Consider the following 27558-nt stretch of genomic DNA (forward strand, 5'->3'; position numbering starts at 1 on the left):
ATATTTTTGCATATTTTGGTAAATAAAATGCATATTTTACAATTTTTTATTAAATACAAATCCTAGCCCTACTAATAATTAATAACAATTATTAACATTTATGCATTTAGGATATCATCGTAATAGTAACACTTTTGTCAAAATCTCAAATCAATATTGAAATAATATTATACTCGGTTATGTACTCAACGGTGCAGTAGTAATTTTAAACAACAAATACTCGTTGTAGTGCGTGTGTAGATTATAAACAATCGTTTCGAATAAAATACTGTAATGTACACGTGAAGTTACTGTATGTATACGAAAGCAAACCAACCGAAACTATAAAATTATATTTGAGCCGATTGATTTAATACACGCCGGAGCGCGTGCGCGCACGCATTTACATACGAGCACGCATTAAATTGACCTTTTACTGTACTTGATTTTCGACAACACGTGACGGTAGGCGTATAAACGAAGTTTGTTTGTCAATGTTACACAAAAAATAACAATAAAAAAAAACATATTGTATAAACAACTGGATATTTGAATTCGGCCACACGTGAAGCGCGCGCGTGTACTCCGCCGATCGGTAGATTTCCCCCGCGAGATTTCGGACGTATAAAAATCCGATTACGCGTATTCGTACAATAACAATAGCGCAATGTTTTTCTTTTCCTCTCTCTCTCATCGCGCGCCGCCGAAGAATCGTTCGCAGACCGTACAACGTCGGAATAATAATAATAATAATAATAATAATAATAACGATAATAATAATAATACAAAACCAAATCGGAAAAAAAATACTCCCGACCGTGTACGGAGATTGACATACGTAATGATTCGATTGACAATATAATTTATCGCACGATATAATACGATCACCGTGTTACGTTTTACTATTATTGTACATTATCATAATGCGATTCGTGGGCAGCACCGCGATGAGGCTTTTCGTTTAAGTCTAAACGTTCCGAGCGCACCGCCAGTGCAGGGATGTACCGTTTGCGCACGCGCTGCGATCGACGTGTTTCGGCAAGGCGAAGGAAATTTTTGAAGGAAACAATACTACTAATAATAAAAATAAATATAAGTATCGCGTGCGAAACGACCAACGAGCGATGTTTAAAACGAACCGTTACGCGGACGAGTGCGTAGGAACGAGTTCAACTATTAAGTTATATTAAGTTAAGTAATAGTCACGATTTGTCGCTTGAGCAGTGTTCGCAGATGCCCGTTCAGTAAAATGCGAAAGGAAAAAATTCAACCGACAAGCGGATTTCGATGGACGGAAAATTGTCCACCGTAGTAAAACATTTATCGCGTTGAGAGGAACTCCGCAGGGGCCACCGCGGTGTATACTACAGCACGAACGTCATACAGCCGTAAAGGAAAGTCACCGAATATGCTCGATACCCTTCCGAAATAGTGAATATTAATAATAGTAATCATAATAAAATGAAAAAGAAACTGAATCGAACGTTCGAGTAAACACTATACAGAGCTATAGATAATACAGATCACTATGGATTATCATTGATATTTTATGGGTTCAGTCCGTTAATTTGTTAGTCGTTTTAAATGTATTTTCAAGTTATATTTCAACGTAGTTTACGGTTTTGCCATTCAACAGCATGTGGATTGATTGATCATCGCGTTATAGGCATTTAGAAAAAATCAAACTAGTTTTGTAGACGAAGCGATAGATATATAATTGTTTATATACATAAATGGTATGCAAAAATCGCTTCGAAAAAGTTCTATTATAACTTTACAGCATTACACGGCTTATAATAGTTTAAAATATTAATTAATAAGTACAGCTTGGTCCGCAAATTTAAAATATTAAATTAATATTTATATAAACGTATTACATTATATCGACACTTAACAAGGTCTTGAACAATTATAGTAAAAATAAACGAATTAATAAACTACCCATCGTCTGTTATGAATTTGGTAAGTGCGTCTTTTTGGTTTCATTATTTTTATTTTCGATATATTTTTTTTTTTTTTTTGTCACTGTTATGACCATGAAATCAAAAATCTATCCTGCACATTTAGCGTTAGACCTATTTTTTTTTTTTTTTATAACGATTTCTTTTTCTGTTCACAATTTTGATGGTTACAAACAACAAGCGGGCTTGAAACAAATCTATTTCAATTAACGATGATTTACGTTCCACCGAAGTTACGGTTAAATTTATCCACCAAAATATCTGTATAGTTGAAACGAATGCGAACGGAAAAAAAACGTAATGTATCAAGTTACGACGGTTGACAACTGCATGGATAGACGTACCTAACTCGTTTCGTAATTAAAAATTAACGTTTTCAACTCGTCGATGTCTAGCGTAGCATACCGACAACGTCACGAACATACATTTATAAAGTATGTGGTAGCCCAGTTTGTACGGTCGTGTAATATATGTAAACACGTGAAGCTGAACGTATAATAGTAATAATAATATATGTTATGTACGGCTCGTCTGCAATACGTATATTGTATGTTTTAATTCGGTGGTATCCGCCGAGATCGACAGAAGTTAAATAATAATAATAATAATAATGTAAATGAGCGTTTAACAAGGAGGTGGCCGAAACGGAATGAAATAAAAATAAAAATCCGTTTTGACTGATTGTGGCGGTCCCGCGGAACCCCCCACGGACGGACGGCCCGCGCCCGTACCTGAGGAATTAATAAACTCGACGGACGGGCACCGCGGGAGCCGATGGTTATCTCCGGACAATATTCGGTTTTACTTTGATTAATGAAACTAATCAATGATCCTAACGTTGTTTTTTTTTTTTTTTATCATCATTTCTCAAAACGTGCCAGCTAATAAAAAAAGTATATATCATATACGGAGTACGCGTGCGTATAAATGTTAGATTTATAATCGGGACAAACAATAATAATAATAATGGTAGTAATACGACGTGGCGTCAGGACAATGTGGCACGCCCAGGTTCCCGTTGCATCCAAATATTATTATAACCATAGTTATTCTACGCGTCGCGTATTGATTGCCGGTCACATTTTTCGAATCGGTTGTGCGCGCACGCGGGTAGTAGCTATTCATAGCCGGACAATACTGTTGGTGCGGTTATGCGAAGGGTATGCCGGGCGGGTGCGTTTGAACTATGCAGGATAGCTCGGATTAATCGCGCGCCAGGTTCAACGTGTTGGTCCTGGTCGCGAATAATGGCAATCGCGCGATAACACGTTTTGATTTTCGACCGATGAATGTGCTGAAAATACGTTTCTACAGCCGGGTAATCCAATACCGCGCGGTGATGGTATCGCGCGGAAGAACGTGTTTAACGATTTAATTAAACAACATTAAAACCTGTTGTTTTTTTTTTTTTTATGCCAAACGCGCCTTTGTTGCGCGCCGAACCATATTTTGTATGCGCGCACGTTACAACCCACAGCAACGCGTACAAAAGTTATAAGAATATGTAAATTTATGGTGGTTTTGTTTTTCGTTTTCTAACTGTATTCACAACCGTTGACGTTGCGTTTAACAAACATCTCCGCTGAAACGCAAAAACGAACTGGCACGCACGCGATGGGTCCTTAAACTACCGCAACGATTCTCAAACTGTGCTCCGCGGAAACCTAGGGTTCCGTGGACATATATTAATTATCTAAATTTAAATATTATTACATTTCTTAGTTATTTTGGAAAAAACACTGGTAACGTGAATTGCGCAACGAGTTATACGTTTTAGTGACACCAATTTTATTTACAACTAAGACTTCTGATAAAATTTGGTTATTATGACTTCATAACTTGGCTGGTATTTTTCAAAAATTAACTGAAGTAAATTTATCAATACAACGTAAAATTACCAAAGTTTTAACAGCAAATGACAAAATCCGAACTTTGAAAAAAATGAAATATTGAACCGTGTGCTTTTCTCAATATGAAATATTAATAACTATTGTTGTCTCGAATAATAAATTCCTGATTTTCGGGGCTCCGTAAATTTTTTTGAAAACATAAGGGCTCCGCGAACAAAAAAGTTTGAGAACCACTGAACTATCGTATAACATAATAATAATGTACTACGCACGTTACATCGTTCCGTCCCGGCGCTTTTACTACGTACATACATATTATGTTCGTAAAACGCGCGCGTATCTCATTTCTGCCTTCTCCTACAACGTATACCTACGCGAAACTTATGAATAAACATGGGCTCGTTCTCGTATTTAGCTCCGACCGAACCAACTACATTTACTGCGCCCACACACGCGTCTACTACACGCTAATCAGCGATGCCGTTCTCTCTCTCACTCTCTCTCTCTCTCATCTCGGATACGGATTTCTGCTGCAACGGTTCACATAACGATTATACACCGCGTATCGATAACCGAATATTTACCAAACACTTCCCCCCCAAAGGCTGTCTCGACCGTTGCCTCGACCGCTGCGCAGCAACCCGTGCAACAATGAACGAAAAAATATTCGTTTCTCCGGGTCACCACCAGCGTTCGTTAAACGTTCGAATACAATATATTTTGTCATTTTTCATGTTTGATCCGTAAACGCTTTACGACGCAAGAGCGTCCGACGGGTCGTCGGCTGCAATAATAATGATGATAATAATAATAATAGTAAACGTCGTTAATGATTTTTATACACGGCCGCACGCACAATGGCATTAATCAAACGTAACCCGTTCGCCGTACCGTATTGTGTGCGCTATTACGTTCATTACGGATAGGTTTTCCTGATACGATATCGTTGCCGGCGTAAATCGGTAAAAACGCAACAACGACGTCCGATGCACCGACTCGTCGTCGCGTTACGTCTTCGGTCGCGCGGCGACAGCGGTGGAGCGAATTTTTCGTTTCCGCGCCGAAATCACGTACGCGCGAGAACGAACGGTTGCAAACGCGTCCGGAAAAACGTCGAGAACGCGGGCGGCGTGTCACCCGTAGTCTTGGGTGACCATACGTGAAAAAAAAAAGAAAAACAAGAAACTTTTTTTGCAATGGGTAAAAAAAAAATTAATGATTGTCATCGAAACAAGAAACTCATACCAATAACATGTATACATTCTACTTCTTCTCGGCTTACCGGTCCGTTAAGGACCATTGCTGCCTTCAAGAGGTTAGATCGCCATCTCTCTCTCTCTCTGTTGTAAGTCAGGTCAAAAGTTACATTATGATCTATTACTTTAAGGTCGCTAGTTATTACATCGATCTACCGGGTTCTTGGTCTTCCTAGGGGTCTTGTTTCGTTTCTTTTTTTCTACAAGTACTTATTATTACGGACGATCGACATCGTCGTAATCCCGGGGAAAATAAATACCCACACTTACAATAAACATCTCAACTCGACTGGCCTTTATAGAAAAAACTATCTAAAGCTGTTTATTACCGATGACAATCCGTTGACCGCTGAAATCAATTTTCGATGAAAAAATAGTAAAAAACTGGATTAAAACAGGACAGTCACGGAAAACAGGATTAAATGCGTCCTGGTTAATTCCGATTGAAAAAACAGAAAATTATGGATACAAATATGGTACGTGCGCGTTGGTCGTCGTGACGTTTCGCTGCGACCGGCACATGCGATCGATTCGAACGAGAAACCGATACTGCTTCGGATATTTCCGGTACGGTTTTCGAAAACCGCGCGTGTCGTACGCAATGTTTCAAAACGCGTCGGTGAGACGTTTTCGAACGCGTCGTATTTCGTCTTCACGCTGGCGCGCGTATCACACGCGCGTCTATAATATTTTAATTCGCAATCGACGGCCGACCTCGTTCGAGTTTCGGCATCGAACGACTAAAGTACTGTGGCTCGTGATTCGTGTTGAATAGTGCCTGGATTTAAATGCAAGGAAAACCATAGAAATATGCTCTAAAAAATAGCCAAAAATGTCTTTGAAAATGCATTTTACCACAAAAATGAACTTAAAAATGAAAAAATTACCTTAATATTGACATTTATTCACATTAACACGTAATACGAGCAACGTATACGAGATAATACGAACTATAGCTGATTATTTAACCGAATACTGGTGACGGTCCATAGTCAATAATAAATTAAGATAAGATAAAAACTGAATCGAAAAATAAAGATTGACAATGTGTATGGAAAACCCCATTAACCTACTTAAATATTAAGAAAATAATTTATCTTTTGATTTTATTTTGAACAGGCTAAATTTGTTTAGTATATCGAACAAATATGCATTATAAACCAACAAAATGACCCAATAATAGTAAAAATGCTCTAAAAATGAAAAAACGTCGAAATATGCAAAAAAAAAAAATGCTAAATAAAATTTGTAGTTTTGAAACCCTCGTTCATGAAACGAATTGTTCTTAGAGAGCATTGTGTATGATCAACCAAAAAAATATGCACTTTGCATTGAAATCCGGGCCATAATGATGGACAAGTCATGATTACAATGAATACAAATGAAAAAAAAAAAACCTAACTTAAATTCTGTTACTGTGCACAATGTGCGGTAAAACATTTTATTTTAAAACAAAAATAAAACCGTAGAAAACGTGGAATGTGAGTTCATCCTTTGATAGCTCAAAGATTACTCGAAGATATTTTTACAACATTAATCGACAGGCTTCAAGGAGTTCTTAAATTTTGCGCGAAATTGGAAAAAATCAAATAAGCGTAACGAACGCGAGGGTACGATCGAGCACGATTCAAATCGATTAACGACGCGTATCGTACGCGCGACCGACGATCACCACGCGCGCGGGTCGCGACGAACGCACCGATGAGAAAACGCGTGCGCACGACACGCGCGTCTGCGAAACGTTCGATTAATAATAATGGATTCCTGGACGTTTCCGTGCATTACGTTCGGTCGAGTCGCGTCGAGCGTTTTCGGACCGGGTTCGTATCGTTCGGCCGAAGAGGACAATGCGATTACTCGTTCGTGTGTCCGCGTGTCGTGTCCCGTATGACTAACACCGGTGGCGGTTTTCGAAAAGCCACAAGGGTGGGGGGCGAAAATATTTTGCATGTACTTACGATTTGCATACGTGTCACATTTTTTTTTTTTTCTATTGCTTGATACGTGAGAAGTAATTTTAAGTTCTATACACTTTATACCAGAATGGAATAACATAAAAACATAGGTATCGACAAAAAAATTAATTTGTTATTCAGAATTAAGTAACAGTCAAACTTATAGGAGCAAATATTTTTGTAAACAGTTAACAGTTTTGACATAAAATTATCGTCAAAAAGATTTTTAATAAACTGTTTGCTCATTCGTATTTATAGTTTTACACGGCTCAAGGGAGAAGGGGCGCGGTCCATCTATCGTCTTCCCATCCGCAAAACCGCCACTGGCTAATACTTCGTTCGTCGTGAGGCAAATGCGAGTGCGGCACCGCCGCGATTCCTCGGAGACCTGCGGGACACGATCGCTCGTAAGTTGACGCGCGGTGTCGCGGCGTTACCGCGCGTTCGTGTGCATATCCGGTTGTGAGTAACGTAAAACGCAAACGCGGTACCGCGGCGGCACCGCCCGTTTAAAAACCGCACACGTGCATCGGGTCGTAACGAGACCCGAGCCAGGGACGTATTTTAGGGCGGAGGGCCCCTGAATCCGTATTTAAGGAATCGATTATATGCATATAATCACATGTGAGATACACATTTCAAATTTTTTTAATATGGATAATTTTATAACGAAATCAAATTGTTGGGTCCACACTTAGTGAAAAAAAACAAAAGCGTAACTTTCAAAACACAGATAGGTTTTAAAAAAGAACTACATAAAAGTCGATTCTAAGTGGATCCGGAATTAGATTAAAAAAAAATAAATAAATAAACCACAAATATTAAGGATTCATCTGATTTAAATATTACCGAAAATTTCACTTGTAAATTTTTGAGCCTCAATCAAAGAAATTATTTGAGTTCCCCCCCCTCCCCCTAAAAGTAAGTCTAATTACGCCCCTGACCCGAGCGATCGGTACGATTTATGGAAAACGTGCAACGTACGATATTCGCGTGCGAAACCGAGATTGCGATAGAGCCGCGGTTTTTTTTATACCGTTTCGCATTACGGTTAGAATTTTGTTCAGACGTTTAACGTCAGAACCGTTACGATACCTACGATTTAGCGCACCTCCGAGATTACCCGGTAAACGGTGGCAAGTGCGAAATACTCGACAGAAGTGCAGTGGCGTCTCATTCTGCGGTCCGCCGCAGCCGGGCGTGCTAATGTACATCCCGACCGGTTTTTCGAAAATTCGAACGATATTATGAAACTGCAGATCGAGTTGACTGCGAGTCGATAAAGCATCGCATCGTTTTATTTGTCGTCTACCTAATAATAATCATTAATATTGCCCAACACTAACATGCGTGCACAGTTAAATCGAAATCCAAACAATAAATTATAACCGTTCGAATAAACTTTGTAACAAACAAATTGCGATTTAAATCATTAAGTATGTTAAACAACTTTTTAAAATTAATCCCATCAACCATTCCAACGCCGTGTTACAACACGTGTAACCTTATACTCGACAGTGTTATGCCAAATAGTAAGTAGACACTCTTGAAATATAAATGACCTTATGTGCATGAGTTTTCAAAACGTTCCGCGCGCCAACATATTTAATAATTAAGATATTTTTATAAATATTAAAACTGGTTAATGTCGTTTTGTTGTGGTAATTTTATGAATATTTTTTTATTTTATATTTTTAATTTATGAACAAAAAACGACTGAGTCATATAACATTTAAATAATAGGAATAAATTATAGAAACGTTTTCGAAACTCGTAACAAACAATCATCTACGTATAATATGTTATATAAAACATCCAAAGAGTATATAATTCAAGAATATTTTTTTGTGTGTATACAATAATCATTAACTTGACGCATCTGTTACGCGTACAACCGCACTTCGTAAACAATTATAAACACCAAACCCATGTGGATATAGTAAGCAAAAATAAAAATAAACAGTTTGGTTAATAAATTGTATGGTATAGATAAGTATAATTTTTTCCGGAATCCAAATAAAACATTATTGCTAAATTATAAAGATTGTCGTCTGATTTCAGAAAAAAAAAAATGTATAATTGATAAAATGTGTCGACAAATCAAAAATTATTTTAGAAATTTGACCATGAACAGAGATACAAAATCGTCCACAACGCGTACAATTATCTCTTTACAAACCATCGTCCAAGTGTCATTCCCGAAGTAATGAAATACTATACAACGCGTTAAATTTTAGAAAAAAATAAAAAGATGAATGGACAAACAAAACGTTTTCCGCATTCGATATAAAATATCAAAACAACATATAAAACACATAAAGTATGTATTAAAGTCTACACCTACCTATGAATTCAAATTTAAATTACATCATAATTTTAACATTTTAAATAAATATATAATACACTTACACAATTACAATACACGTTCCGTAGCAAAAAATTAATTTGAAAATATTTATAGTACACATACTTCACGACACATACAAATGTAGTGTCATCGATTTTCCAAGACAGATATAAAATATATAATTCTAATGAAGTTGTGCGTTTTAATCATTTGTAACGTTAAAAACATATGATTCAATAATAACTATTTATACATAAATTGAAAATCGTTCATATAAAAGTATGTATGGCAAGATCAAAATAATCAATTTGTCGAATGCACAACCAAAACCACGAGAAATTAATTCTAATACGTTATTTCACGACAATGATATCGACCGTAAGTATAAAATTTATTATTTTGATTTTTTCAACTTTATATTTACGTTGCAAGTAGAAAACACAAAATCATGTTGTAAAATTTCCTAAGGTTTTTAACTTAGATTCAAAACATTATAAAATAAACATTTTACGCTCGTAAAGTTTAAGGATTTACAAAAGTATAAAAACTTTACGGATCGTAATTTTGATTTGGATATGAAAGTAAAGTTCTTCAAATATGCATAAGAGTTGTACTAGAACAAATTTGTTTCTGTTCTATAAATTTTTGATTGAAAATTCTACAATTTACTGTAAAAACTACTGTTGTTCGTTCAACTTTATAAAAGTTTTCAGCGCTTAGCAATATGTGGTGTAGAAAACTGCGACTCAAAATATCGACAAACATCTGCTAGTTTATGGTGACGATAAATAAAATTAAATTTCATTCGTACGAGTACAGCTCGTGCGAACCAACAAATGCGCACGAAAAATAAGGGCATAAAAATGGCGAGCGGACCATGTATGGGGAAAAAGTGGATTAATCGGTGATTAAATCTTGATGGCAAAACGGGAGAAAGGCGTATAGATGTCAAAATGAAAACACCTGAGGAACAGATAGTCGGATCGATCAAGATGTGTGCACATAACTGGAACAACAGAGTCGGTTGGAAAAATACGCACGAGTGAAACAACAAAGTCGGTAAGAAAAATACGCAAAACAATGAGTTTGAGACACACGTGTCGAATCACACGTGCAAACAAAATTATTCAACTCATCCGGACTAATGATATCATTTCTCTCGGGCGGACGTCGAAAGCAGATTTTGCGAGAAAGCAAAAAATAATAATTGTTTTGATGTATAAAATTAGCGGCTGAAAACTTCCGGTAGTGGACGGATCGGAACAATAGGTACGCGTACAACGTGTACGGAACAGATGTGGCTTACAATGAAATAATGAAATTAACTAGACGTTTACTGATTCGTTGATTATGATCATGGTTAGGTACGAAATAAAAAGCATTCGATGAATAAAATGTTTAAAAAAAATAGGCGTAGACGAAAAAACATAATACGATAGTCTGCAACATTTACATATTATTATTTTATCAGGAAAAATATAATAATATGTATTTCGTTCGGCGTATGCTGCGTAGTACACCCTCCGAGAAGAAATGAAATGAAAACATAATATAAATTCGATTATGAACATAGTACAAAAAATAATTATTGTTATAATAATAAGAGAATATGAATCCGAACAAATTCTGTGCAAGTCATAGCAAATGTTTATGTTGCTGAGGGGACCATAAGTGATTTTTTTTGCACTGCAGTTATAAAATATCAATATTAAACATTGCTAGATTTATTACTGTTTTTAGTTTTTACAAATCATCTCGTAAAAACCATTTTAGTATATAATTTCAATATATTTTAATTATGGTAAAATTAATCTGGTATTGAAATATCGAGTTTTATTTTTTTATTGGAGAAATAGTAAATTTACAATCTGTACTTGAATATAATTACAATAAATACATTTTTTTAATTTTTAAGATCTATAAATTACATGGGTATTTTTTGAGGAAACTACTCATTAGTAGCACCTCTGAATTTAATAATATGTAATTACTTGTTTAAATATAAATTAAAAATTAATTTACGTATAAAAAAAATTGATAGGTGACGTACCATTAACATCCAGTAATTAATCGTAAACAAATTGACTGAAAGGCTTCAAGTGGTCTTATGTTTTAGCTTGTTCCCATATTTGTACACCATACGACCAAATGGGAGCTAAAATGGCTTTATAGATGGGTATTTTATTTTTGTGACTGAGTTTTGATTTTAAAATTGGGCGCAAGAGGTGAAGGCGAGTGCTACATTGTATTCTTTTATCTTGTGTATGTTCTTTCCATGTATGTCTTTTGTCGATAATTATTCCTAAATATTTTATTGAATTTGAGTATAGCAAAGGGTTGTTACTTAGTATAAGTTTAGAGTGAAGTTCACTCGTACTGATTTAGTTACGTTTAGCTCGATTTTCTATTACTTAGTCCATGATGAGAAAGATTAAAATGATTTTGTACTAATTGTGTTACGATTTGAGGGTCATTATTTGACAATAAAATTGCTATGTCGTTAGCGTTGGTAGCTAAAATGGTATTTATAGTTTTTGGAATGTCATGGGTCAATATATAGTAGAGTAAGGGAAATAGAGCGCTACCTTGAGGAATACCCGCCTTTATAATATGATAGGCTGACATTGAGTTGTTACCATGCCTTCCAGAAAAAAATCTTTCATCTAGATATGATTTAATTATTAGATAATAAGGAGCGGGTAAGAATGACTGTAGTTTAAATAATAGACCATCATGCCATACTCTATGCTTTTCCCACATCGAGGAATGCGATTGAGCAGTACTGTTTTTGTTTCTGGTGAAATTGAGATATAATACGTTAAAAATGTCGAGTTATAATAGTCAATATTGCACGTTATATATATATAGCTTAGTATCAAATGTTCAGATCTTCGGAATTGAAATTGCAAAAACAGAAGCAACTTAATTATCATCATAAATCAAGATATATAACCTTGATATAATTTATACTGAACTCTTTAACGGTCCAGTCGATTGATGAGTCTGCAGATTTGGACTTGTTCTTTTACCGATCAAATTTTTCTGTACGTTAATTCATAAGTAATGAACATAAAAAAAAATATTGTTGTAAAAACAAATATAAATTATTTTCCATTTCATCAGCATCAAGAATATGGTTTTCCTATTGAATGTTTATTAATATCATATAGTTAGGTTATGTTATGACACCAAAAGAGACTGGTATTATTCGAATATAATTCAATTTAATTCAAAATGCAAAACGCTACTCAGCTCGTATTTCAAACCTATTAAGATAATGTGCCGAAGAACATTAACACGATCACCGTATCCATGCGAACGCCTTACTACACATATATCCAGACCAAAGGTGTAGTGCACAACTCAAACATATGATATACCTATATTTTGTGTTTGAATTAGACTCACGTATTATAATATCGCTTTTTGCGTAATGATAACCTGTTGATTTCTGATATTTTCTATTCCGGCCATTCATTCGTAAAAATTACCAACATAGTCCACGATGAAAACGTAAAATTTTCCGTAGCAATTACAAACGTTTTTTTTTCTCCACGCTCCAACCACAAGATTTGATATTATTCATCCAAGTCTCAGCGGTGCATCGGACGTTTATTAAAAATTACTCTGCTGCGGCCGCCACATTGCTCCGTACATACGTGTGTTGGATACGGTTGTGTGAACTCTGACGAGTGCTAGAAATACGAGCGCGCCCGGGTTCATCATGAACATGATAACATTATTATTTGCACGTTGCATGATTGGTAAACCTTAAATTACCGAAACTCGTCGTAGGATCGTTGAACCAAACGCCGTGAATGTTAAAAATGAAACGTTTAAATTGCCATTTGCCGTCGTGCTTCCTGGTGCGGCGGGTACGCGTGTGCGACCGCAAGAAATGACTAATAGCAATCGACTGATTGAAAAATGCGGTCGCTTCACGCGCAGGTTTAATCTAAAAGTCATAATGGACGGTGTAATAATCATAAGAACTGCGCGCAGGAATAAGCTAAGGATCTAATTCTAAGACTGCCGTGCAGGCGACACGCACATATACATTGTAATACAGCGCACCACCGCTACCGATCCCACGTGTTTAATTGATACTGCAATCATCCGCTTCCGGGCAAGTTTATTTCCAAAAATCTTTATCATATATTTTTAATAGAAATTGTTTGCGATATTTATATTTATATTATATTTAAGTATTCAACATCCCAAAGTGGTAGTGAGTATAGTTTTTAAGTTAACAAAAAAACATACAAACAATTTTGAATGATATCATACTAATACATGTTTAAAAGAAAAATCTAAGTGAATATAATATAAAAGTTAAGTAAATTAATTAATATTCATTATTAAATTTTTTTAAATTAAGTCGAGAATCGAAGTTAGGTACATTATTACACACGATTGTTACATATTTAAAAATAATTTAAAAAAATAAAAAAAAAGTTTTCTTGATTAATTATTTATATATTCTCAACATTCGAGCGCATGGAGCCCGAACTGAATGAAATCGTGGCCTATATTGTGAATTATGATTTATCGTGTATTTATATGTATGTAATATGTGCGTTATAATTAAGTTTTTTCATTCGTTCATAACGCACAACACAGTTTATTATTCGTGGTGGTAAGTTACATGAATATATTTTTTCCTCGAAATCGTTTCGTTTGGGAAAATCCTACGGATTTTAAATTAACAATCAATTTCCGACGATATGCAACGGGTTCGCAATACATGAAATACGTTAAGCTTTCGTGGAATAAATGTACCGGATTGTGAGACAAGACATCGTTAATTCAAAAATCTTGACCCGTGCGTGGAACCAAATGTGAGCGCCGAATCAATATAACCCATCGACTCGAGTCATCTCCAGCAGTAGTTGTAAACTAAAAGTATAATAACCATTAATTATAAATTCAATTCGAGTACAATTGCTATGACCGAATACATTGCTCACCCGAGTAGTTCTGCAGCTCCGTGATAGATAGTTTATTTGTACAAAAATATCGCGCTACAGGTCATCAGGATTCAGTGCAGAAATAAGCGTTGCTTGAATATCAAACATTATTTCAATAGTTTTTTCTCGGAAAGTTATTTCTATAAAACATAATAAACCGTGGAAACTTTTTAGATTAAAAAATGATGAGTCAAATTAAAAAAAAGTGCTCCGTCTATTTCTTGGGATACAATTTTTTCTTTTTCTCTTTACCCGTGAAACACATAAATATACCATTTTAACCGTTATTTTCTTTATGGGTGCAATATTTCATATTTTAGTCTTTGTTAAAAAGTTCCACTGTTCGATTTAAAAGTTAAATTATAAATTTTATTTTCTTTCATTAAGAAAATATAATACACAATATACTTTTGAAAAAGTCTTAAATTATCGTCCATAAAAGAACACGCGGGTGCAAAAGTTATCATGGTTAAGGTGTCAAAACCTCCTAGTCGTTTATACCACTTAGCGATGGTTCTTACGCGAAAATTCAATTATGGTGTTCACGTGTTGATTCTGGCCGTTTACTTTGTTGGTCTACCTGAGCAGCGATTACTACGGTGACTGACGGTCAACCGAATGTGTTGTCCGCAAGAGATCAACTTTCGGAGGTCGAAAGAAAAATAATTATATTTTCATGAACAAAAAAAAAAAAAAAAAAAAAGAAACAACGTGGACGACGAGAACGACGAACAACTGATGACGATAGTAATAATAATAACGATAATAATAGTAATAATAATAATAATAATAACAATAATAATAATAACGGGCTTTCGGTCGAACAATGTTAACCATAACAAATGAATGACATCTGACAGAAAGATAAGTCGGAAGGGCTACCGAGTAAAAAAAAAAAAAACGAAAGAGACTTAAAAAAAGAAATAACAAAATTAAAATTACAATGACTCCGCGATACGGATAGACAACCGAGATTCATGAATAAACGAATCACATCCCGTGGAGGTATGCGCGCGAGTATAACCAACCCGAGATCGGTCCGAGCAGATAAGACGTTAAGCTTTTGGAGCAGTGCACGATGATCATTAAAAAAAAAAAAAAAAAAACATACGTACGCACGCGCACGTCGTGTACCTTAAAAATGAGATGTAGTCGCACGTCGATTGGGATAACGGGGGCGTGGGTGCGAACCGAAACAATGCGCATTTAGAAAACGGTTCATGACGCGTGAGAGACGAAACACGTACGGGTAAATGTTCGCGCGCGCGTCACCCCTTTTTTGACCTCCGGTGGTTGACCTCCCGCGGACGGGCACCGAAAATAATAATTCCTCGTCTCCGAAAACCGCATTACTGTTACGCGCGTAGTATACGCATTTCGCACAAAAATAAATCGTCGCTTCGAGAGACGAACCGAGTGGCGACAACTGTAACCGCCGTACAAAGGACCCGAAGACAATACCGTGAACGAATGGTTGTAATTGTTTGCGGGGGAGGGGGCGTGTACGGTATTTGCATACGAGCAATACGAATGGGGAATTCCATTATTTAGATTATCTCGTTAACATTTGAAATAAAAGCGCACCTGTACAAGAATTGTGTAGAGCGATTCTATTCAAAATAAAATATCTGCTCGTTAATGAATTTATTTAAATACCAAAAGACGAACGGAAAATTTGCAAAACTCAGTTTTTTACTATCCATCGTTCTGTTCAATTACGCGTTAACGATCAAATACGCGGGCGGCGCAAGTATTTTTATTTTTTATTTTTTATTTTTTGTAGGGCCAGTTCAAATATCAAGTCGAAGTGATCAAATAAAATAATAACCCGAACCGAACGGTGTTTTCGGGGGCAAAAAAATAAACAGTAAGAATTTCACAGGATTCGATTTTGTGGTTGAAAACGTAGAAATAAATTAAACGGTCGATATTTCGTTACGCATTGATTACAGCATGAAACAGCATAAACATTCATAATATTTACCGTCGGAAATAATTTGCACGTACCGTGGAATAATATTTGTAGCACAGGGATCGGCAAATCAAATAAATAATTTTAGCATATTATCGTGGAGGGGGGAGGGGAGAAAATGCCACTTTCACGTGTCCCGAAATCTTTTCGTCGATAAGTGCCAGCAGGTGACCGAGTGTCGTAACTACCTTGATGCACGTCCAGGTAGAACTGCCTACACGCACCTCTCGGCGGTGACGCATTTCCGGTAATTTTCCGACTGACGTCCGGGACACGTCGGTCAGTGCGGAAAAGCGAACGTAATTTGCGCGACTCGTACGCGCCCGTATCGGCGTGTTTTGACGCGCGAACGACTACGAATCGGTTCCCGCGGGTTGTTTACGGGTAACGAATTGATTCCCGCAAGCTTTCATCACAGTACAACCTTGTCGAATTAACTTTTTAAATTATTACGTAATCATATGCCGTAATAGGTAAATAATGTTAACAAAAAATTAGTGCGGTACGAATTTGCAACACACGTTTTTAACGAACTGCGCCGGTTCGACATTTTTTAATATTTTAATCGATAAACTTTTTCTTTTCGGCAATTTTTTTTTTTTTTGGCTTTGATTTAAATGAGATTCTCTGTTTTGTATATGTTTCGCATCGCGCCGCTTTTAATTGTTCAATCAATAGTGATAAAATCTAGAATTCAGTTTTCCATGAAACTGTTCGCGACGGTTTTTGTTCGTTCTGAAATGGCTGAAATATACAAATGCGTATCTTATAACGGCGAGTTGTATACCGATAAACTGGGAAGTAATTTCATTCGGGAACCGATTCGTACACTTTAATTGACCCGGGAACCAATTCCACGTTTGCCGATGTATCGTATACGAGCCGCGTCTATACGGGTCGCGAGGGAAGTTCGCGGGAAGTCGAGCGAAAACGAAACACGTGAAACGGATATAACTTACGTTGTACGACGAGCTGTCGCCGCGTGCGATATCGGCGCGTACGGCCGCACGGACGCATTCGACGAACGCACGCCCAGCGAGATGCTGGAGATAAGCCTTAGGGGCGAGGGGGTGCACTTAAAACAATCCCTCCGGATAATTCGATATTTTTTTCCCTTTATTTTTTATTTTGTTAATTATTGTCCTTTCATGTGTAAACACCGGGCACAAAGGGATTTCGGGGTCACCCGCTGACGATAGTAATCATTGAGCACCGGCGCGCGCGGAACCAACAATGGGTATGAAACAAAAACGTTTGAAAAGAACGAGAAGAGATTATTATTAAACGTTGGCGCGAAACAATACATACCGGCGGGTGTAACCGGTTTTAGGATTTCGGAATATTTTTTTCCACTCTCTCCTCCGCACACCCTGTTATTTCCTTTACTGTTTCATTTCGGATTAACAAGCAGCGCACCTCCTCCTCGCCCCCACACCCATCCACAACATGAGGGCGCTCGGAGTCGGTGCGGAGGGGGCGGCGAATTTGCATAAACATAATGCGTCGCAGCTCATCCCATCTGTCCCGATCACGTCCGCACTCCTAGCGTTACTCATACGTTATATTGCGCTAGCCCACCACCGCCCAAGCCAGCCCGTATTTCTCGGCTAATTTTCGTTTAACGCAATATACGCGCGTACGGCACTTACTGTCAAAACCAACGGCGGCATAAAAACGTCTAGTGTTTATCATTTTTCTTCGCCCCAGCCCGTAACACACATCTGAGCTCTTCAACCAGTGCCATAACTACTCGTAGATTGTCGAAAACCCAGGTGCAGACAGACAAATGTACATGGGCACATCTTTCTTGAGATACCTAGAAATTTCGGACTGATTTCACGCTATGGGGATTCTTTATACCTTAGATTGGATAGTATTTGTGGACGTACTGAATTTTAAAGAACCGATGGATAGTTTTCTCGCTGAAACACCTCCGTGTAAAGCTTCAACTTAATAGGTATACAAGATCACAAATGTGTATTGGTTAGATTTTATTAATAAAAATACTCGCAGAATAAATTACAAAGATAAAATATATAATTTGAATGTATGATTATTGATTTTATAAATATAATTTACAATAAAATATAAAAGTATATATATATATATAAGTAATCTATGTATGTCAATCTAGACTTAGTATTTTTTCCTATAGATAAACAATTCCAAATATAACAGACCAGCATTTTAAATTTTGTAATATAAAATTAAATACAAGATATTAATATAATAATAATGAATCAAATTAAATCCAAAAAAAAAAAAAAATAGAAGACCTTATCTGCTATGGGCCCTTTGACCTTGTGGGCCCCAATGCTGTGCATCGCCAGCACCTATGATTTTTACGGCACTATCTTCAACATCGTTCATCGTGCACAGGTACACGCTTAACCTATGTATAACGGCAAACGAGCAATGAACGGGTAACATTCGAAAATGAAAACGATTTTAATAGGTATTTAAACCGCGTTCGGCTGATGTTGCGTAAACCTTCACGTTTCTACGCCCCTTGTCTGCGTCCAATGATTTTGAGTGCGTACGGTAGTGCACTGCATGGTCCGGTCTAGTACGGTCCTAATATACAAAAACAATTGAATCGTCGGTTTGGTCCGATTCATATCAAATAATTGTTAGGAACAGTTCAGTCCAGTCCTCAGATCAAATGCATTATTTTCAGTACTGTCCGATTTCAAAAAAATAAAATGAAAATCAGTCCGGTCTCAATTATGGTACTTAAAATCGAAATACAGATATTGTTGTGTAAACAGATAAAACACGACAAAATCTACAAATTTAGGTATATATTTATTTTTTAAAGCCGAGTAGTCCCGTCTAGTGTAATACTAAACGTGTCATATGGTACGGTCTGGGCTAAAATGTTTTAAGATCGGACAGACAGTCCGGTCCACAGTCTACTTTATCAAATGTTATTTAATTACTAGACTTAACCTAACCTAACCTAACCGGATCCGGTCCGGTCTAAAAATATTATGAAACCGTCGGTTCGGTCCAATTTTAATCTTTGATTAACGTTTAAGTTTGGTCCGGTCCGTCTTCAGTCCCCTGGTAAAATTTGAAGTCCGGTCTGGTTCTTTTGATAACGGACCTTGCAAAGCACTAGCGTACAGTTACAATACAGACTATGATCTGTTCGAACGAACACGAACCACTTATTGTCGCAAATTCAAAATAGGAGGCCCGTGTGCGGTAATTATATTAGGCCTCTTCCTAGGATTTATTTTTGTTGTACCTCTCATTTATAAGTATTAATTTTTTTAGGTTTTAAAGCACATTTCACATCAGTAGTTTATGATATATGTACATATATCAAATTAAATACCTACAACTGTTGTATAATATACTTCACTACATATTTATGTAGTAAATTTATTTAAGTAGTTTAGGTAGTTATGTTGAAAAAATGCCTACTCAATTACTCAATGGACTCATTTGTTAAATAAATATTATATTACTCTATAACATCCTTACCTGCATTTAAAAAAAGTTTCTTTTTATTATAAAATAATAATATAACATTATTAAATAATTATGTGTTTGTAAAGTGCAGTTTATTTTAGGCTGAGACTAGGAGGCCCTTCAAATGTATGTAAGCCTTGGGGCCCGTGTGCGTGGCACACTCTGCACACCAGGTTTTTGCGGAACTGGGACCACTGCGATCGTACGTATACGATTCCTGCGCGTGCGCGGGAGGTGAAAAAAATGTGTAATTAATTAAAACCCAGCCCCGTTACAGTCGAATCTACTGTGTGCTACTCGCTGAACCGTATCAGTGGAGTATGTGACAACAAACCGTATTGCAAAAGTTTCCAGATCTTTGTTCTGTTGAACAGTATTGCAGTTGCAAAGGCTTACGCAACGACTACATAACAATTCAGTCGTGTATAATAAATAACTCGGATCAGTAACTATAAAATTGAAAAATGTTACGATAAATACCATTAGTATTAATTACTCCGTTGTTAAACGTTACCCTTTTCGAGATTTTCGAAAACCGTTCTTTGATCAGCAGTGTATGATTTGGATAAAATGAATAAGTATTACGCACTCGCTCGCAACGTAAATACTTTCGCCTTCGCTTTCATCACTACAAACATAGTCCTCGCGATAGCGATTGAACGTATTCAATTGTTTAATTAAAATTAATCTGAAGCGAATTGGGAAAAACGTCGGATCCAAACATTTTGTTTTAGACGAAACGTACACTTTCGGTAGGATAAAACGAACTTTTTTTTTTTTTTTTTGATAGGACTTACCATATACTAGAACATTAATGAGGGAAGCGTTCGAAAACTGTGGTTACAAGGTATTAATATATGCAATATAATATGTCTCCGTGGTGCGTTCCCTAATCGGGTTGTTTCCGAAAAAAAAAATACATTTAGCTCGTTCGTTTTCGATTGATAATACGGAACAGACCGAGGATCGTCGATAAGCAATAGATAACAGCAGGTAGTACAGTCCTGTAACGTCATACGTTGATCCGTTGCAAATCAACACTTCATTTTTCCTAAACAATATATATTCTTATTTTGCAGAGCTTTCGATCCGTTGATTGGCTAGTGACGACGATTGTCACGTTTCTCTGTCGCTGGCTCGTCTCTTCAATCCATGGTAACAGATCACATTCTGAATCAGGGCCGTCCCGAAGATGAAAATCAAGGGGGTTGAATAATATGAAAAATGCTGACTACAATGTTTTAACTCAATGTATGTAATATAATTAATTATATGTAGATGTATTTTTACTTTTTAACATGTATATATGTGTCAGTGCCGTACGTTCTTAAAACTGACAATTTAATTATATATATACTCGTACATAATAATATTTTATATTGTATAATAAGTAGTTTTAAAAATTTTATTCACGTATACACTGTATTGAGAAATATATAATATTTGTTTTCTGTAAGTAAAATTAGGTCCTTTAAGGTTATAATGAAACAAGTCCGACCGCCGACTGGTGTTTTCGTTGGGAGAGGGGACGATAAATCCCCCAAAGACCCCCCTTCAGGACGGCCCTGTGTTCTATAAATTGCTACAAATTATTTGTGCACAGTATTCGCTATTGTGCCTTCCCTTAGAGGCTAAAAAGAAATTGGTGTCGCGTTATTTTCTCCACTTAACACCTACAAACGAATAATGAAACCCCCTAAGAAGTTTCGTCAACGGGCGGTTTCTCTAACAACTTTAGTTGTCGATGTAAATGTCTTCTCTAATATATCTTTAGTGTACAGTACAGTAAAATACATATATTATTATATGATATGAATATTTTATATTTAACAAAATAAATAGTAACACATTTATAAAAAAAGTTATTGTTGTACATCACATTATAATCATTTAACATAAAAAAGTAATTAATTATACAAAGTAATAATTTCAATCTTTAACAATATAAATCTTTTTTCAAAAGAATGAAATACAATAAAAAGTATAAATTTGAAAAAGCTGAAATTTACACAAATGGAACAATAATAATTAATAAAATTAATAGAATATTAACATCAAAAAAAAAAAAAGAAAAAAAAATGTTAATAAAAATTACAAAATTAATAAAATAATCAAAAAAACAATATTCATTGTCAATTTTGTTGCAAATAAGAAGAAATAGTTTTTTTCACGTCATTGATGATAATCAAACAATTAACGGTAACAATATCTTTATAAATGGATTCATCTGAAACATAAAATCACATTTAAGTTATAGCTTGAAAATAATAAAACATGGGCAAATATTAGTTTTATCTAAAATAAGAAATAAAAACTTACACATAAGTTTATCGATCGGAAAAAAGGAAAGTAAGGATTGGCCTTGATTTTCAAGAATTTCTGTAATATTAAGATCCTTGATATGTTCTTTTACATTTGTTAAAACGGAAATTAAATTATCTATTCTTTTACCATTAAGTTTTGCACAAAACACAAAAGCATGACCCATTTCAACAGGTTTGATCACTCCGGTCTGAAAGAAATTGAAAATAAAAATTAGATAGAAATTACATTGGGAAAAGGGGAAAAGAAAATTTAAAAATTCTAGTACATAAATTATAAATACCTTAAGGAACATATTAACAAGCACATAGAAAACACCAACATTAACTTGAGAAAGTAATGGATATCCGATTAACAAAAAACTGTCAGAAGCTTTAAGTTTCATCAATGATTCTAAAATTAAAGTCAGAGAGTCAAGCTGTTTTCTACAATTGTTTAAACAATCATTGGCATAAATCGATGTTACATCACAAACAATCAATTGACCATGGATCGCTTGTTTTGGAATTTTAAGCCGAAAATATCTGTAACACATAAGAGAGAAAAAAATAAATATTAATATTAAAAATAATATATTAATATTATATTTATACTTATTATCAAAGTGAAGTATAATTTTATTTACATAGGTTGAAAAATTAAAAACTTACTCTCTACGCTTAATAGCGTCATCTGTTGGAACCGTAAACAATGATCTTGCTCGATTGTTGTAATCAATAAGTTCATTGACACAAAACTTTGAGTTACGAATTATAGAAACAGGTTTACCCATTTGCATATTCACACTCAACAAGTCAATTTTGGCATCCTATAAAAAAAAAACAAAATATCAAATTATCGTTTAGTTTTAAATAAATTTATAAATTATATAATTATTTTATATTTAAATATATATATAATTTTTATAATTCTACTAACCTTTGCGGTATACCACGATACTTCTTTATCATAATTCCATGGAGTTTGCTTATAATTGTTCACTTGATCTTGAAGTAATTTAGCTTCATCTAATTCTCGGTATTCTACTCGACGCATTTTTTCGGTAAATGAACAATTCATATCTGTTTTCGTTGTCGAAACTTTCGGTAGTTCGAACTGAATGGCCTATTCAATAATAAATAATTTTGTGTTAATCATAATTTAATTTTTAAATGTTTCAACGTTAAATTAAAATAAAATATTTATTTGAAATTTTGAGATTTAACTCCCAAAAAACAATTCACTATAGGCAATATATCAATGAAAGTTAACTAAAAAAAAAAAAATTAAATACTATAAATCATACCCTAAGTTTATTTAGTCCAACAATTTCCTGAGAAGGGCTAATTGGTTTTATTCGAAATCTATTGACATATGTGTTAGCGACACAATACTGTAACTCTGTTAATGATTTAATATCATTTTCAGTTTTCTGGTAAAACCATTTTATGTTATTCTCTATAACTTGCATTTGCAATTCACTAAAATATTTGGAACATTTATATACAGATGACAAGAAATCTTTTGGCAACTCGCTCAATGGAAACAAACAGTTATCAGACAGCGCTAAAATTATAAAACATAATTGTTATAGATTACAATTATATAATAATTTGATAACTTAAAATTTGACAAAACTTACTGCGATTAGAAGTGGAGAAAAATGTATGTATCAAAGGTTCTACGCATTGCAATCCCTTAAAACCTCGACAAACAACATATATCTCAGAATTTCCTTGTTTACTTGTTAACGGTTTTTTAATCTGTACCGAGTCAAAAGCACAACACAACAAATACATTCGACATAATGTATTACATTCAAAAATGGTAAACATTTTCAGAATAAATGTACCACCTGAAATAAAATTAATGTCAGTAAAAATATTATTATTAAAAACTGTAAAATTAAAACTAATAAAAAAAGGTTAGTATTACCCTTTTCGAGTATCATTAGGGCGACCATTGTCTCGACTAACTGCAAACGCGTGACTAGATCTTCTTGTTCATTCGGGTTATTTTGACAATCTATACTACCGTCAGCTGTTACCTGAAAAAATATAAAAATCAAACTTAAGTATAACTATTAAAACTTATTTAAATATACTTAAAATTAACGTAATGTTATTCTTACCATGCTTGCTTTTTTTTCTAAAACGTTTTTTAACATAGGTACAAAGATCCTTATAGAAGTCTTTTTGGAAAATATCTCCTGTTTGATCCTTACCGAAAAAACCAATGGCTCATTGTATGAAACATAAATCTATCATCGCTAATCATATCAGTACTACCATTCCCCTCATGATACGGATTCAAAGAAACACCGATCCAATCCCACTAAGAAAAAAAAAATAAATAAATAATAAGTTAGTAAACGAAAAAAATTATAAAAGAACACTTACTTCAACATTAATATGTCTGTTACAAATAAAATGGTTTAGAGCAGCAATAAACGCTCCTGGAGCTTCACAAAGATGAACACTACAGAGTTTACCATCATCAATACTCTTTTGAGGTATAACATCATTATCATTTAATAGTTCATAAAACTTCAACCAAGCTGTAGTCAATAACTCAGGACGCCCAGCTCCTCTAACCTTATAGAAAACTTTATCGGCTGGATTACTTTGTTTGGTATTTTTATGCCATTCCATCAAGTTGAAATCATCAAGTTTGTCTTTGACGATATTTAATGATTTTTTTAAAGTAATAAAATCTGATAACTAAAAAAAAAAAAAAAAATACTTAATCATAATTCGATTTAACAAGTACATGACTAGGACTTCTATAATTCCTCCAAATATTCAGGTAAGAAAAGAATGGTGAGGAAAAGTTAAGGACAGCTCATTTCTATAAAAAAATGCGTTATCCTTCTTTTAATTTTTTCAAAGCTTATCATTTCATTTATTAAACACAAAATTTTATGTCACTAAATTGCAAAATTGTTAATGTTTCAAAATATAATCATACAAGTGGGTAAAAAGTTTATTCACAAGGATAATTAATAGGTAATAATATAACCTACACAGAGATATATTTAAAGTCATAAACACTGTACTATTTGCAAACGTAGACTCATACCGAAATAAATTTGAATATAATAAAATATGTTATACAATGCTATAGAGGGAATATCTTTATTTTTAAAGATTGGTCATAAAAATGTGGCATGATAAGTTTAAATAAATTATATTGCATCTATAAATTTGATTGAAATTTATTTATACATATAGTTTTATACAATAATATATATTTATTTACCTCCCATTTCCTTTGACTTAGCATAGTGTTTGTTTTTGGAAGTTCCCACTTGTTGGACTTATCCATTGTAAACTTCTTTAAAAACAGTTGATCAACTTGGTCGTATAGCGATCGTTTTCCACAAGTGTTGTAGTATGGTCTCCTTTTGAAAGATTTATCATATCCCGACCAACCCGAGTTGGAGGACTGTTCCATACTATCTAGTCGTCTTTTCCTCGTTCCAGTATTGGATAGAGTCGCGGGGGCCTGGACGACCACCCCCGCACCCTCGCGGTCGCTGGATGACGACCGGAGTGGGCCCGCTACATTGGTTCCGGTTTTGACACCGGAACCACCCACTCCTGCCGACCTCTGGGGTTCCGACGCCCCTGAGGTGGTACCAAGAGTTGACTTTTGACAGTGCATGTTTTGGTTTTTTAAGTGATGTCCTTCACTGCATTTTAACCCTACTGCCAGGGGGTTTTTGATCAAGGTTTTCCTTCCTCTAGGACGGTTGCCACCCAAGGCTGAAGAGCCCGTCCTACCCTTTGTCGAGGACCGCTTTGTCAGCCCTCAGTTCGTCGACCTGTCCAACATGGGAGACCCTGTTGGTAGTAAACTACCGTTGGCATAGCTCTCGGAACTGTTGAGGGACGCAAGCCCCCCCACCGCGACAAGGTGGGTCCTCATGGGGGGGGGGGAGGATTAGTCAAAACGTCAAGAAGTGTAAGAAAATATTTTTATTTTTTTTCTGCACCTATATAAGGGGTAACCGTAAGAGACTGTCTTGCGGCCATCCAAAACAAACCTGTAAAATATATTGTGAGCTATTGAGAACGAGGGAATGTCTCGTATTTGCCTCAGAAAAAATTTTGATATTGAAAAAATAAATTATGCCAATCTGCCACCCGAAGCATTACCTCTTCGGTATATCAGGGTGGCGGGCATACTGTCGGTTTTTAGGGCGAAAAAATTCCAAACGTACTCTGAGCACCCACAGGTGGTGTTATTTGACCAGTCCATGTTTTTTACCCATTATTATTTAGTTTGCTTTCTTTTTTGTGTTCAGAGCTTGTAGAGTTAATGAAGTGTATTTACTATACATGCATGAAATATACCGCTCACGTAAAATTATGGAACTTTCTCCTCAACAAGTATTTTTAACACGAAACTTTTGCTACTTGTTATGTTTTTGTATTGAAAACATGACAAAGTTCGACGAAATCTACTTTCAAAACTTCAACGAGGAAAGTATTACGTACACATCTCACTTTAAATATTTGTAGTATGCTAATTATGAGGTTTAACTTGATATATTAATGATAAAAATACTTCAACTATTGTTAAATTCAATGTCAAATCATTATCGAGACTTAAATTAATTAAAGTTCTTGAATTAACTTATTAAATTAAAATACAACTTTAACTATTTATGTATAATCACAAGACATGGTATGCAGCAATAATGTTACAAAGAATTTATTTTGAAACAAAAAATATAAACTTATGATTACAACTTGCAAAATCAAAATGGTCAGTTATCAGAGTATATTCTTAGGTGTGTCCACGAGGGTTGCAGATTGTGCCAGGGCATTCCTCGAAATATTGTAAATGGGACCCCTAAAATTTAAGTCTAAGAGTTAGGTGTTCGTATTTTAACTGATATTGTTTAAATTAAATGTAATTTATTCTAAAATTTTTAATAAAAAATTAATTATTTTTCGTATAAGAACTAAGACTAAATTTTCGTGCAAAAACTTAATATAATAATATAAAAGCTGAAATTGTCTACAAAAACACAAATCTAAATAATTATAGCTATCTGATAAATATAACACAATATATAATCATAAAAATAGTAATATAATATATATACTAGATTCGAGGAATGCATATTAATTGGGACTAATTAACACAATATTAATTAAAAAAAATTGATTTATGTTTACTTAGCTATTTATAAATTATAATTTTTTAAATATACTTACACGTTTTGTTAAGATAAAGCCCAAAAGTATATAAGACACCCCTGAAATACAGTTATCCTCATGTCTATAAGTATAGTATACTAGAATAAAATAGGTGATTTAAAAAAATTGTGCCTGACAATTTCCAATAATTCATTTAAGAATAAGTTTTATAATACTTAAGTAATTTTTTCATAAATTACAAAAATTAGTGTTTTCATAGTTTTCTTAAATTTTTTGTTTTTTTATATTGTATTAAGATAATATGCAATCTGCACAATTTATTGGT

At 34.8% G+C, this 27558-nt stretch overlaps 1 pseudogene; it reads right to left on the reverse strand.

Annotated features, from left to right (window-relative positions):
• Nucleotides 1-21896: 21896 nt before the first annotated feature.
• LOC112686961 lies at nt 21897-25974 on the reverse strand (annotated as a pseudogene).
• Nucleotides 25975-27558: the final 1584 nt, after the last annotated feature.

Source organism: Sipha flava, unplaced genomic scaffold (assembly GCF_003268045.1).
Source record: "Sipha flava isolate LNK unplaced genomic scaffold, YSA_version1 32_pilon_pilon, whole genome shotgun sequence".
In the NCBI taxonomy this organism is placed as follows: Eukaryota; Metazoa; Arthropoda; class Insecta; order Hemiptera; family Aphididae; genus Sipha; species Sipha flava.